This window comes from Zalophus californianus, chromosome 8, assembly GCF_009762305.2.
Source record: "Zalophus californianus isolate mZalCal1 chromosome 8, mZalCal1.pri.v2, whole genome shotgun sequence".
In the NCBI taxonomy this organism is placed as follows: domain Eukaryota; kingdom Metazoa; phylum Chordata; class Mammalia; order Carnivora; family Otariidae; genus Zalophus; species Zalophus californianus.
The window spans coordinates 44,307,057-44,320,016 of record NC_045602.1 but is presented as its reverse complement, the minus strand read 5'-3'; the positions used below and the strand labels follow the sequence as shown (position 1 = coordinate 44,320,016).

The following is a 12,960-nucleotide window of genomic DNA, read 5'->3' as shown; positions in this document are numbered from 1 at the left end:
GAAACCATTTCTCCATCTATTTCTTGAGAAGATAGGACCTTGAGGAAGGAGAAAGCATAAAGGCTGTAGGTAGTATCTGGATATGAAATGCTCACAGAAAGGGGGTGGTAGCTGCCACAAAGGGTCAGAGTTTGAATATGTGCCTTGCTCCTCCAGGAAAGCCTTCCATGCCCTCTTCCAGATCATGTGCTGTCCACTAGGGGATCACTGCTGTGCTAAGCCTGGGTTACTCATGGGAGCCTGTCATAGCTCTCTGGTGCACTGGGGTGGAGAAAAAAGGCTTACTTTTACTGAGTTAGCAGAACAACCCATCCCTTTGAAAAGCTGTGTCAAAGACTGACCTATTTTTAGTAGTTTTTACTCTTGACTAGTGTCACTGGGCTTCAGACCCTTTCTCAAGTCCCTAATACTGTGTGTGTGTGTGTGTGTGTGTGTGTGTGTGTGTGTGTGTGTGTGTGTGTATTGGGTGGGGAACAGTGGTTAGAAAGTTCAGGGAAGGAAAGAACACAAAGGGAAAGAAAAAGAGAATTTAAGTTTACTTTGGATGGGGTTGTGAATAGGAAACGAACTGAGTCCTATGTAGGCAAACAAGGACCTCTCCTCAAACTTCATTGTGGGCCTTTCCTGGTCTGTAGATGGACTGTGGAAACTATTAGGATTTAAAAAAACAAATGTGTTTCTGAAAGGTCACATAAAGCAGTGTTCCAAGTTCTACATGAAACAACATGTTAGTTGAAATAGGTTTCCTTCTACAGGGAAAAGGTTATTTACAAAGACTCCTGTAGATGTTTGTTAGTCTGAAATAGCAAGGAAAAACAGCAATAAACATGGACCTTGGTTGTTCTCTTTGAAATATAAGCAGAAAGGGAATGGGGTAACATCACATCATAAAGAGCACATCTGAGGATTGTTGCTCTTGAGAATAATCACAGACTTAGAATTAGAAATAATACCAGTAAGGATACTAAGATATATCTGCATTTTAATTAGTTGAAATTTAGCACTCTTTTCTTTCAAATAGGCTTGTCATTTGCATTCAATAAAGCAGCACAAAGCAAGTGCTACAGTTTCTTCCCTCACTGGGAAGAATTAGAAATAGGCATTTTACTCTCCGGTATGAGGACCCTTTTTTTTCTTCACCCTTTAGAGGACCTCCTCACATTTCTGTGGCTCTCAGTTTCTGGCCCTTTAGCCGTAATCTGTTACAAAGTCTCAGCTTTATGTGGGGGTATTGGCCACATAGCACTCCCTTGGGTCTGACACTGGGGAAGGAGTAGCAGAGAAGGGTGGAAGGCATAAAGACAGGACTTTCAACGCATGCCTGCTCATGACTGGGTGGAATGCTCATTGTAATAGTTGAAAGACACAGAGCATATTGCCAATTTACATGTGACTTTGTGCACACCAAGAACTCAGGCATTGTTTAAGAGACATTCTGGAGTTGTTTTCACCTTGTATTTTGGGCTGCTTTAATAAACAGAAGGCACAGTGCCCATTAGGTCAAAATCTGCTTAAAGGCAAGGGCAACATGCTTAGTTGGTTGAACTATTTTTACCTAATTTCACTCAAACTCTTGAAATGTAAATAATTTTCTGGTTGCTTTTCTTTCTTTCTTTCTTTTTTTAAACAACAAAATCAATGAAATATGAAACAGAGCCATCCACCCAGGATTGTTGTTGCTCATCAAGATTTTTCTCTTAGTTGTTCATGGTCAGAGCTTTTACAACTCTCATTTCAACCCTTCCTGGCAGTGACTGAATACTCTGGGGACTTAACTGAAGATACCTTTGAGATTCTGGTGTTCACATACAGTTCTTAATTGAACAGAGAAGATGCACAAGGCTCTTTAAAATTTTCAAGAACTATTGATGATAACTAGGAAAGTAATCAGGTAGAAGAGATTGAAATAGTTTCTACACAACTGTAATTGAACATACAGGAATATGTGTCAAGGAAAAGTAGATGTTGTTGGGCTCAGAACTAGAATATACAATGTATATACATTCTTTTGCTTCTTTCTTCAGTTTTCTCTTTCCTGAACAGAAACAATACTGCTTCTTAGGAGTAACTAGAGAGGTTGTCAAAGAAATGAAAGCAAAAGCTTGAACTGTTAACTCACCCATGCTAATGAGAATTGTTAGGACTGTACTAGACACTTGGAGTTGGAGGGAGCAGTTTTGCGATTGTGGTCGTGCAGTTTTGTTCAGTTAGTCTTTTTGTCACTGGCTGTGCTCTGGAGACCTATGTCCTCAATATAAAAACTGCCGTGCATATCATTAATACCCAGATTTCTACCTTTGGGCTAATGCTTTGTTTCTGATTTTTTTTTTTTTTAATGAGAGCCACATTGAATTGTTCACTTTTTTTATATGAGCTTATTAAACTTTGTCCTGAGAGTACATTTTATTTTGGGGATAGAACACAGGGGTAGTGGGCAAGGAGGGAGAAGGTACCAAAAGGAAGGATGAAGAAAAAGAAGAGGAGTCCAGAATACGGAAAACAAAATGTCATGTTTTCTTCTGCCTGCCACCACCTACCAGATTCTACCCAGTTTTACGTCTGAGTTGTTATATCCTAGAACTTAAGGCAGAAGTTCTCAATCTCTGTACCACTGACTTTTTAGTTAAGGTAATCATTTCTTGAGGGAGGGGAGCTGTCCTGTGCATTATAGGATGCCTAGCCCTGCTGGCCTCTACCCACTAGATGCTTAGAGGACTTCTTTTCTTCCGCATTCCAAGTTGTGATCATAAAAGTCATAAAAGACCATAAAGGTATCTTTAGATATTGCCAGATGTCCTTGAAGGGTGGGCAAAATAACCTCCATTCAGGATAGCTGCTCTAAGGGGAAGAGATATCCCCAAATAGCGACAAGTTCAAACAAGGCAAAATGGATCTTACGTACCGTGGCCATAAGATAAAAGACGTGAAGGGGGTGGGGCAAGAGAAGAATTACATATATATTACAGAGAAGAATCTAAAAAAGGGCTGAACATTCCAAGTCTTGACTAGACCAGACTTTGCTGCTGAAGGGGTTTGCAAACATAGGCCAGCCCCCGTTTAGACATGGAAATGTTGCCAGGGACGGCCTCTGCAGAAGGACTCCCATTTTACCACCTGGCTGCCTTCTCTGAGTGGCTAGAAATTGGAAGGGATCCAAAGAGTGACATAACAGTCTGTAGTTGATTCTCCATGAATTACTTTACTTTCTCAGTAAAGACAGTGTTTTGTTGAAGAGTTGCTTTTTGTGTTTTTATGAATGCTGAATTAAATTTGTGAAAATAATTTTGTGGATTGTTAGTATGCTAAAATCCCAGGGCAACATTATATAAAAATTTACCTTTTTTTTTTTTTTTATAAAACTGTCTAGGGTGATGAAAACACAAACCTGATCTACATCAGACCCATTAACACTTACATAGTATATTTGATGGGCTCTTCAGTAAAACCTGAATTATAACAAATTGCCAACAGCATGCACAGTTGACCAGACCCATCTTCAGAGATCTCATTTACAAAGTCAGATTGCTCCAGGAGGTTGAGGGGGGGTGGAAGTACATTCAGTCATAGCATATTTAGATGTATAAAGAGTAGCTCATCTTCACCAAATGGATGATATTGAAATGTCATTTTTATAAATTTGATATCTGATACAAGCTTGTGGCAATGTGAATGTGGTTGGGTTGAGAGATCTTTGAGATTCTGCTGGCAGTTCCCTCTTCAGAGGGCACAGATAAAAAGGGGTGAAAAAAAAAGGAAATAGGAAAAAAAAAGTATTTTAAATGAGGACTCCATGTTTGTGGGCACTCCATATGTGGAGATTAAAATTCCAGTATTTTGGAGAACATGTGGTCGAAACAGATGGTATAGTTTTTCTTTCTTTCTTTCTCTCTCTCTCTTTTTTTAATTAAGACTATTTTTTAGAGCAGTTTAATGTTCATAGCAAAACTGAGGGGAAAGTACAGAGATTTCCCATGTACCCCTTGACCCCACACATGCATAGGCTCCCCTGTGATCAAAATGCCCTACCAGAGTAGTACATTTGTTATAATTAAAGAGGCTGCACTGACCCATCATAATGGCCCAATGTCCATAGCTTATAGTACTGTTCACTCATGTTATACTTTTTGTGGGTTTAGACTAATGTATAATGACCTGTATCCATCATTATGGTATCATACAGTATATTTTCACTGCCCTAAAAGTTACCTGTACTCCACCTATTTATCCGTGTCTCCCCCCACCCCTCACCCCTGGTTCCACTGATCTTTTTACTGCTTCCACAGTATTGTCATTTCCAGAATGTCATATAGTTGGAATCATGTAGCATATTGCCTTCTTAGATTACTTCCTTCACTAAGTAGAGATGGTATAATTTTTACCTCTATGCTTTTGTAAAGTTTTCATAAGAACAAAGAGGAACTTTTTATACCATTTCTATATATTTTGCCTAGAAAATGTAAGAGGATCAGCAAACAGAAAGTATCAAACTTGGAAATAGTAATGAGTGGTAAAGCTGTGTCAGTGCAATGTAGTTGAACAAATCCAGATTAGGAATCAGAACTTCATTCTTTGACTTCTGGCAACTAACTATAATTTTAAACTAGTCAATGCCTCTGGGCCACAGCTTCTCCTATGTGGCCTGATGTTTTGTCGTCTTGGGTTGGTCAATACCTTTGATTATGGAATAAATGTATCACTGTTTCCTGGCTTTTTGGTGACTGCACCTAACTTGGACAGTTGTTGCCCATGAATCGTCTGTTTGAACCCTCTGCTTTATCCAGACAGGTGTGGTTATTATTTTCGAGGCAAAACACATCCATGCTGCCTCCACTCTCCTTCCTGTGTCCTTCCTGTCCCATTTCTTTTCTTTTTATTTTTTTAATTAACATATAATGTATTATTTGTTTCAGGGGTATAGGTCTGCGATTCATCAATCTTACACAACACTCACCACAACACATACCGTCCCCAGTGTCCATCACCCAGCCACCGCATACCCCCACCCCCTCCCCTCTAGCAACCCTCAGTTTGTTTCCTAAGATTAAGAGTCTCTTATGGTTTGTCTCCCTCTCTGGTTTCATCTTGTTTCATTTTTTTCTCTCTTCCCCTATGATCCTCTGCCTTGTTTCTTAAATTCGACATATCAGTGAGATCATATCATAATTGTCTTTCTCTGATTGACTTATTTCACTTAACATAGTACCCTCTAGTTCCATCCACATTGTTACAAATGGCAAGATTTCTTTTTCTGATGGCTGTGTAATATTCCAGTGTGTATGTGTGTGTGTGTATACGACATCTTCTTTATCCATTCATCTGTTGATGGACATCTGGGTTCTTTCCATAGTTTGGCTATTGTGGACATTGCTGCTATAAAGTTTGTGGTGCAGGTGCCCCTTCAGATCACTACATTTGTATCTTTGGGGTAAATGCCCAGTAGTGCAATTGCTGGGTCATAAGGTAGCTCTCTTTTCAACTTTTTGAGGAACCTCCATACTGTTTTACAATTGCACCCCAAACCATAAGATACCCAGAAATAAATCTAACCAGAGGCAAAGGATCTGTACTCAGAAAACTATAAAATACTCATGAAAGAAATTGAGGAAGACCCAAAGAAATAGAAAAATGTTCCATGCTCATGGATTGGAAGAACAAATATTGTTAAAATGTCTATTCTACCTAGAGCAATCTACACATTCAATGCAATCCCTATCAAAATACCATCAACTTTTTTCACAGAACTGGAACAAATAATCTAAAATTTGTACAGAACCAGAAAAGACCCCGCATAGCCAAAGGAATGTTAAGAAAGAAAACGAAAGCTGATGACATCACAATTCTGGACTTCCAGCTCTATTACAAAGCTGTCATCATCAAAACAGTATGGTACTGGCACAAAAACAGACACATAGATCAGTGGAACAGAATAGAGAACTCAGAAGTGGACCCTCAATTCTATGGTCAACTGATCTTTGACAGAGCAGGAAAAGAATATCCAATGGAAAAAAGACAGTCTCTTCAACCAATGGTGTTGGGAAAATTGGACAGCCACATGCCGAAAAATGAAACTGGACCATTTCCTTACACCACACACAAAAATAGGCTCAAAATGGATGAAAGATCTAAACGTGAGAAAGGAATCTATCAAAATCCTAGAGGATAACACAGGCAGCAACCTCTTTGACCTCGGCTGCAACAACTTCTTGCTAGACACATCTCCAAAGGCAAGGGCAAAAATGAACTATTGGGACTTCATCAAGATAAAAAGCTTTTGCACAGCAAAAGAAATAGCAAAACCAAAAGACAATCGACAAAATGGGAGAAGATATTTGCAAATGACATATCAGATAAAGGGCTAGTATGCAAAAATCTATGAAGAACTTTTATCAAACTCAAGACCCAATGAACAAATAATCCAATCAAGAAATAGGCAGGAGACATGAACAGACATTTCTTCAAAGATGACATCCAAATGGCCAACAGACACATGAAAAAGTGCTCAATGTCACTCGGCATCAGGGAAATACAAATCAAAACCATGATGTTCTCCATTTCTTCCTCCCCCTCTGTGTATTGACCTTATACTTTAAGACATGGCTCATTCTCAGTTGAAGACAACAGGGAACATTATCAGGCTTTTGATGTTTAGTGTGTCATCTTCATTGTCGGCCTCAGTGGTCCACAACTAGGTTGTCTGTTCCTAGAGGCAAGTGTTTCTGTAACTCCCTAGGATCTAGAGCAGTGTTACCACACAATTAGCACTTAATATACATGCATTGATAAAATGAATATAAAGAGTTAGGACCTTACATTTCATTAATTTTCAGTAGAGAATAAGCCCACTAGCAGCCTCTGGCTTTCAGCTTAAGATTCTACAATGAAGAGAGACTTCCTCCACCACCACCCCCTACTTTGTATATAGCAAAAGAGAGCAATCTGTTTGGCCACTTTCAGGGTATGCTTACTCTACTTGGACTGATTACTGTATTTAGTGGGATTAGGTTTTATGATTGGATAGGTCTGGGTGACCTGCTTATCCCAGTGGCTGGGTTGTGGAAGGTATAGACAGAGGTGAGATCAACCTCAGAAGGAGGTGGTAGGGACAGCTTCTTGGGAAGACAAAATATTAGATATTATGGGTAGGAAAGGCCATTACAGTCTAAGGCACTTCTCCATGACTGACTTTGAAATTAGATTATGAAAGTAATGAATTTCAACAGAAGCTGTAATGACCAAGATTGTTTACCTTAGACATCCTAATATCTTTTAAATACATTTTAATATAACCCTGACTATTGGTATAAAGTATCTTATTTCTCTCTGAAAGGTCAAAGTGATTAGGATATTCAGGAAATATCTTACTTATTTGGTGGTTGTGGTATCCATGGTGGTGGGAAATCAGAAGTAGAGGAGGAATGAGAAGGAAATCTCATCTACTTAGTAGTCCTTCAATAGGCAATGTGTAGTTTGTCTTAGTGCCTTTTCTGTATGATTGAAACCTCCATACTCTAGGTATTTTAGGGATCTGGCTGATGTGTTTTAATACCTATGTTTACTTTATCCTGAAAGCAAATGCAAAGTTTCTGGCTGAGAGGACAAACTTACTACTCACCACGCCAGTTTCCCATGCCTCATTGTCCCTCTTAAGGCAATGTGATGAAGGCAGGTGAATTACATGCCCACAAAGGAGGTCCATGTGACGGGAGAGGACCATGAAATTATGCATCTGGGAGCTCATCTAGGAATTGGTGTTCCGCAGCCTCTTTCCCCTCCCGAGAGGAGAAGAGAAGCCTTTGCTCTTTAATGTTAATAAACTCCCTCTAGGAAAGGTCTCCTACTTGTTATAAGCCTTTGAGATATAAATGAATGTTGCCTGGTTTTATTCCCCTTTGAAGTGTAAACACACATTTCTGGGGAGAGAAACGTGTAAATCTCTCTCCCGGTCCCTTCACTATTTTAGGACTGCTACCAAGTCATGCTTTAAACCAGGTTACCTGTCATTTTAGCTCAGAAAACCCTGGCTAAACAGAAACATGAAAATCTCTACCCCACATTGGCTTCTTCATAAGTAGTGTGTTCTGCTAGAATTCAGACGTGTCCAGCTCTCTTAGCATGGGGGCTGAAGAGCCATTGGAGAGGATACAACTTGAGAAAGTAAGAGATACAGTTTTAGGCTGGTAATAAAACTCTGATGTGGAAGTGGAAACGGGATAGGGTGGATATAGAAAGGCCAGTGATTACACATTCCTGTGCCATAAGTTAGGAGCAACATACTGGAACAAATAGCATTTTCTAGTGCTTGTTTGTCGGAGTAAAACCAAGAGGAAGGCTATTCATTTAATTCTGTATGATTCACATTATGGATGTAGAATCCTAGAGACTGCAAACAGCGTGGTACTTCTCTGTCACTTGAAGAGCATTAGGGGCATCCATGGTGGGAGCAGTGGGGTGGCAGAAGGGCCTGCGTGTTTTGTCCAGCAGGGCTAGTGTTGGTGTCCATAGGACTTGGTGGCCAGGATATATTTATTGTGCACAACTGAGGCAGTGGTAAGTTCCCTTTACCCAAATTCTCTGCCGCATCAATAATAGTTGTTTGAATCCTACAGAAGAGGAATATGCTGACAGTCACTTGTTTGGGAGCACATGCGATATATCACTGGAATATCCCAGAAATAGTTTGATTTGGAAAAATGGGAAGCTTTGCTTGTGGCTGGACGACCTGAAATACAAAAGGGCATAAGAACCGAAGTTCTGTTTATTCTTGTCAAAGTGACTCCGAAATAATCTTCCCACCTGGTTTGTCTTTCTATATTTTACCTAGTCTCTAGCACTAGCTAGATTCTTCCTTGTCAGTGAATTCCTCTAACCACACCAGCCAATCCCTCTTCTCTGTGCTCTCATTACTCATATTATCTGTGTCACTTTTTAGGCACCTACCACTTACTGCCCTGGTTGCAAACTCTGTTTCCCTATTTGTCTCTTAATGTAAATATCTGCCCTCTGTCTGCCTTTCTATCTAGATAAATATAGGTGTGTATTGCTTCCGAATTAAATTTTAACCCCTTGAGAACTGAGACCACCTCTTCATTTCCTCCAGGCCGATTAGAGTTGAAGCTGCAAAATGTTTTTTTTTTAAACATAAATGAAAAATATAATTAACACTGTATAATACCTTATTTTGGGGTTGTACCCTTTTTAAAAATTACATGCTTAATGATCAAAGTCAGAATCTTAGCAGTTATAACATCTTAATCCTTTAAATCTCACTGATGCCAAATTTAACTGTAGTTACCAAGTTTGGTTTCCACAAATACTATAAGCTCAATAAAGCATCGTGCTCAATTCTTTATTCATTCCTTAAGTTTCAGAATTAAATGTGCCATCCTTTCCTTTTAACTTATAAACCATTTGTAATTATTTTTGAAATGCTTATTTTAAAATATAAGAACTTTCCAAGCAAGTATTTTCTTTCCCTAGGGAAAGGAACTTGTGTCTAGACAAGAGCAGATGGATGCTCCCTGATTCTCTTAGGGTAGTTATCATGAATGAAATTTAGAGGGTTGTTTTTTTTCCCCCCTGCTTCTTCTAGGCAGTCCTTTTTCATCTTTCATCAAACAATTCAGCTCATGGGTTATGTATGGCCTTCTGGAACTTGAATTTGATTTTGATGTTTGAAATGTACATTATAATTTTCCAAACATGAATTTATGAAAATGGCAGCCTTTAGAAACTCCCACAGAGGGAACAGATGACTGACTCTGACGAAAAAAAAATCCAGGAATACACACAGGATAGAGGGGGAAAAAAAGAATACACATGGAGTGGAAGAATTAGGACTAGCCAAGATGATGCTGATGGTTGTCTGGAGAGTAGGAACAGCTGACAAATAGTCACCAGGGAGTAAGGAGCAGATTAAACTGGGCTTCTTTTGTTTTTGCTCCTAGTTTCCAGTGCTCAACATCTTCTAACTTGATTATGAGTTATCAAGATAAAGCATGGTGAAAGCTAGTAAGTGTATCACTGGTCTGGACAAGGTAAGATTTAAATTTAGGGAGTATTTAAATATTATTGCTACTACTCCCTCTACTGCATTTCAAAAGGCATTGAAGGATACTTCACTCAAAATTTAAATTCAGTTAATCAACTAAATAAAATAGTGGCATGAGTTTGAGATAGAAGGAAAATACTTTCACAACAATATTAGATTAAGTTAGAGGTCTTTTGGGGAAAAAAATGAGGTAAGGAAGCTGGTGTTTATTTTTTGCCAGTTATGAGCTTTTTGATTAAGTCATAACTTATTTAAAGATTCCCTTTCCTCATAGATCTGATGAGGTCATAATGGATACAATGTTTAACACTGGTCTTCTTGGCAATCAAGATAAAATGGAAAATTATAGGAGTGGGTATATCAAATCTTGTCCTGAGGGCAGATTTCATAGGAAATTCACTATTAAGAATGTAAAACCATCAGAAAGGTGATGTGGTCCTGCCAAGGAGAGAGAAGGGCATAGAAGTGGGGAAACCAAGTTTTCAAGACAAGTTGTACAAACTTCCCAATTAGAGATTTTAGCACTGATATGAGTATTTTCAGTTTATTTTGCTCTCACAAAGCCCACTTTTTGGTGATGAGTTATGTAGTTGTACGTCTGTCCAAAGGAGACTGGATGATTCTGCCTACTTATAAACAAAGAAAAAGATGTGTGGATTAGTAGATACAGAGGCTCATAGTGTGAAGATGATAACTATAAGAGCCATTTACTGTGCATCTTATGTGCCAGGTATGATGGTATCTTGCATATATTCACTTTTTTTGTGCCTTGATGGCAAGATCATACTTGTTTTGTCACTTTATTCCCAGTGGCTAAGTACTGCCTATGTTTATATATAAAACTGTATACAAAATTTGTTGAGTGTATTATTTTTAAACCATATATAAAACCTGAAGGGCAGCAATCATCCTTGTTTTACACTTGAGTAAACTGAGGCTCAAGTTGGTTAACTTGTGAAAAATTGAATATCAAGGTTCATGTATGCATCTTCTTGAACCCAATAAATATCCAGAAACCTAGACCAAGCATAGTTGCTGCAAATGAACATAAATTTAATATGCCCTCTTATCTATTTTTGCTGATATTTACTTCTGGCATAGCACACTTTATTAGTTAGCTATTACTATGTAACAAATCACCCCAAGGCTTAATGGATTAACATGATAAACATTTTACTGTCTCATAATTTCCATGGGCCAGGAGGCTGGGTACAGTTTAGCCATGTACCATAGACTCCAGATCTCTCACAAGGATGCAGTCATCTTAAGGAACAATTGGTGAAAGAGCCATCTCTAAACTCACTCATGTGGTTGTTGGAAAGCCTCAGTTCCTCATTTGTTGTTGGACTTAGGGCCTCATTCCTTACTGGCTGTTGACCAGAGAGGCCTCTCTCTGTTACTTGCCATAGAGACTTTTCCATAGATCAACTGTCTATCATCAGAGTGAGCAAGTGAGAGAGCAAGAAAAGGCAAGCAAAATGGGAAGCCAGCATCTTCTTGTAACCTAATCTCAGAAATGACATCCCATCCTCCTTGCTATATTTTACTGGTTAGGAGCAAGTCGCTAGTCTCAGCTCATGTTCAAAGTGAGAGGATCACACAGTGGCATAAATACCAGGAGAAGAGGGATCATTGGGGCCCACCTCAGAGACTATCACACCTACATATTTGCAAATGCATCAAGATGGGATGGACTATATGGGTGATGACTAGCATAATTAGGATAGAACATTAGGACATGTGGACAGATCCCACAACATAGACTTAATAGGGACTTATTTAACTTCTGGGACAGTGTAACTATTTGCTTATACAATGGCTTCCAGGACACAAAAGATCCACTGAATCAAGATAGAGCTATGCAGTATGTGGCCAGGAGGGTCATGAGAATAGTGGAGCTAAATAGTGGGGAAAGGAAGGCCAAGACTGACTCAAGGTGATTGGTGAAGGGATTTGGAGCAGAGGACAGGTTTGAGAAACTGTACAAGAGAAACAAGATGAAGCTAGTATATAATTTGAAGATAACAACGTGCCATGTCAAAGAGAAGAAAAAAGTAATTACCTGACTAGGGAAAATTCCATTTGACTTAGGTTCTGATATTCAGACATTCATCTCAGAATCTGAAAGAAGCTATGTTGCCAGAAGTGACTAAAGTCATAACCAGATTAGTAAGAGGATACAAAATCAAGGTCAGAAGTGAAAGGTCTGGATAATGCAGGAAATCCTAGCCAAGTGCTTCAGCAAGATTCTGGCCATTCTTGTATCTTGAAGGAAAGCATCTATGTCCAGTGGGAGTATATGCTTCTGTAAATACTTGCAGAAATGAAATAGCCATTATTCATGAGGTAGACTTACAGATCCATTTGATTAGCAAGCAGCTCAAAAAAAGATTCTAAGTTCGGAATTTTGAAAGATCCCTGTTTGGATGGGGAGAACCTAGAACGCTTCTAATAACTTAATTAATGATCATGATATTCTTTACTAAAACTACCGAACTGGTATAAAACAATGGCCAGCTTCTTTGGTTTGTCCTTCATTATTTTTGAGTGGTGCCAAAGCTACAAAAGTGTCAGCTTCAGTTTGCATTGGACCCTCCTTCTACGCTGAGTATGACTTGGAGCTTCAGACTCTGATGGTTTCCTCACTAAATGATTATACTTCACGAATGTGCTGAACTGACAAGGTACACCCAGAGCCTTTTAAATGCCAGTCAGTCTTTCCTTTGGGCAAATTTGTGCCCCCAGTGGTTTGGGTCTACTCTCCTATATACTCTCTTCTCCTCTTACTTAACATCTAATTGGGGGCCACTTGAATAAAATCCCTTAGGAGTGTCTGATAGAAACCATTTTGGGGAAAGAATGCATTATCTATAGAAAGCACATGAAACAGTACTTTCTTGCTATAAGGGAAT

At 39.0% G+C, this 12,960-nt stretch overlaps 1 protein-coding gene across 9 annotated transcripts in view; it reads left to right on the top strand.

Moving 5' to 3' along the window:
• Window positions 1–12,960, top strand: part of CTNNA2 (catenin alpha 2) — a 1,086,060-nt gene that overhangs the window by 975,769 nt on the left and 97,331 nt on the right. The window lies entirely within an intron of this gene.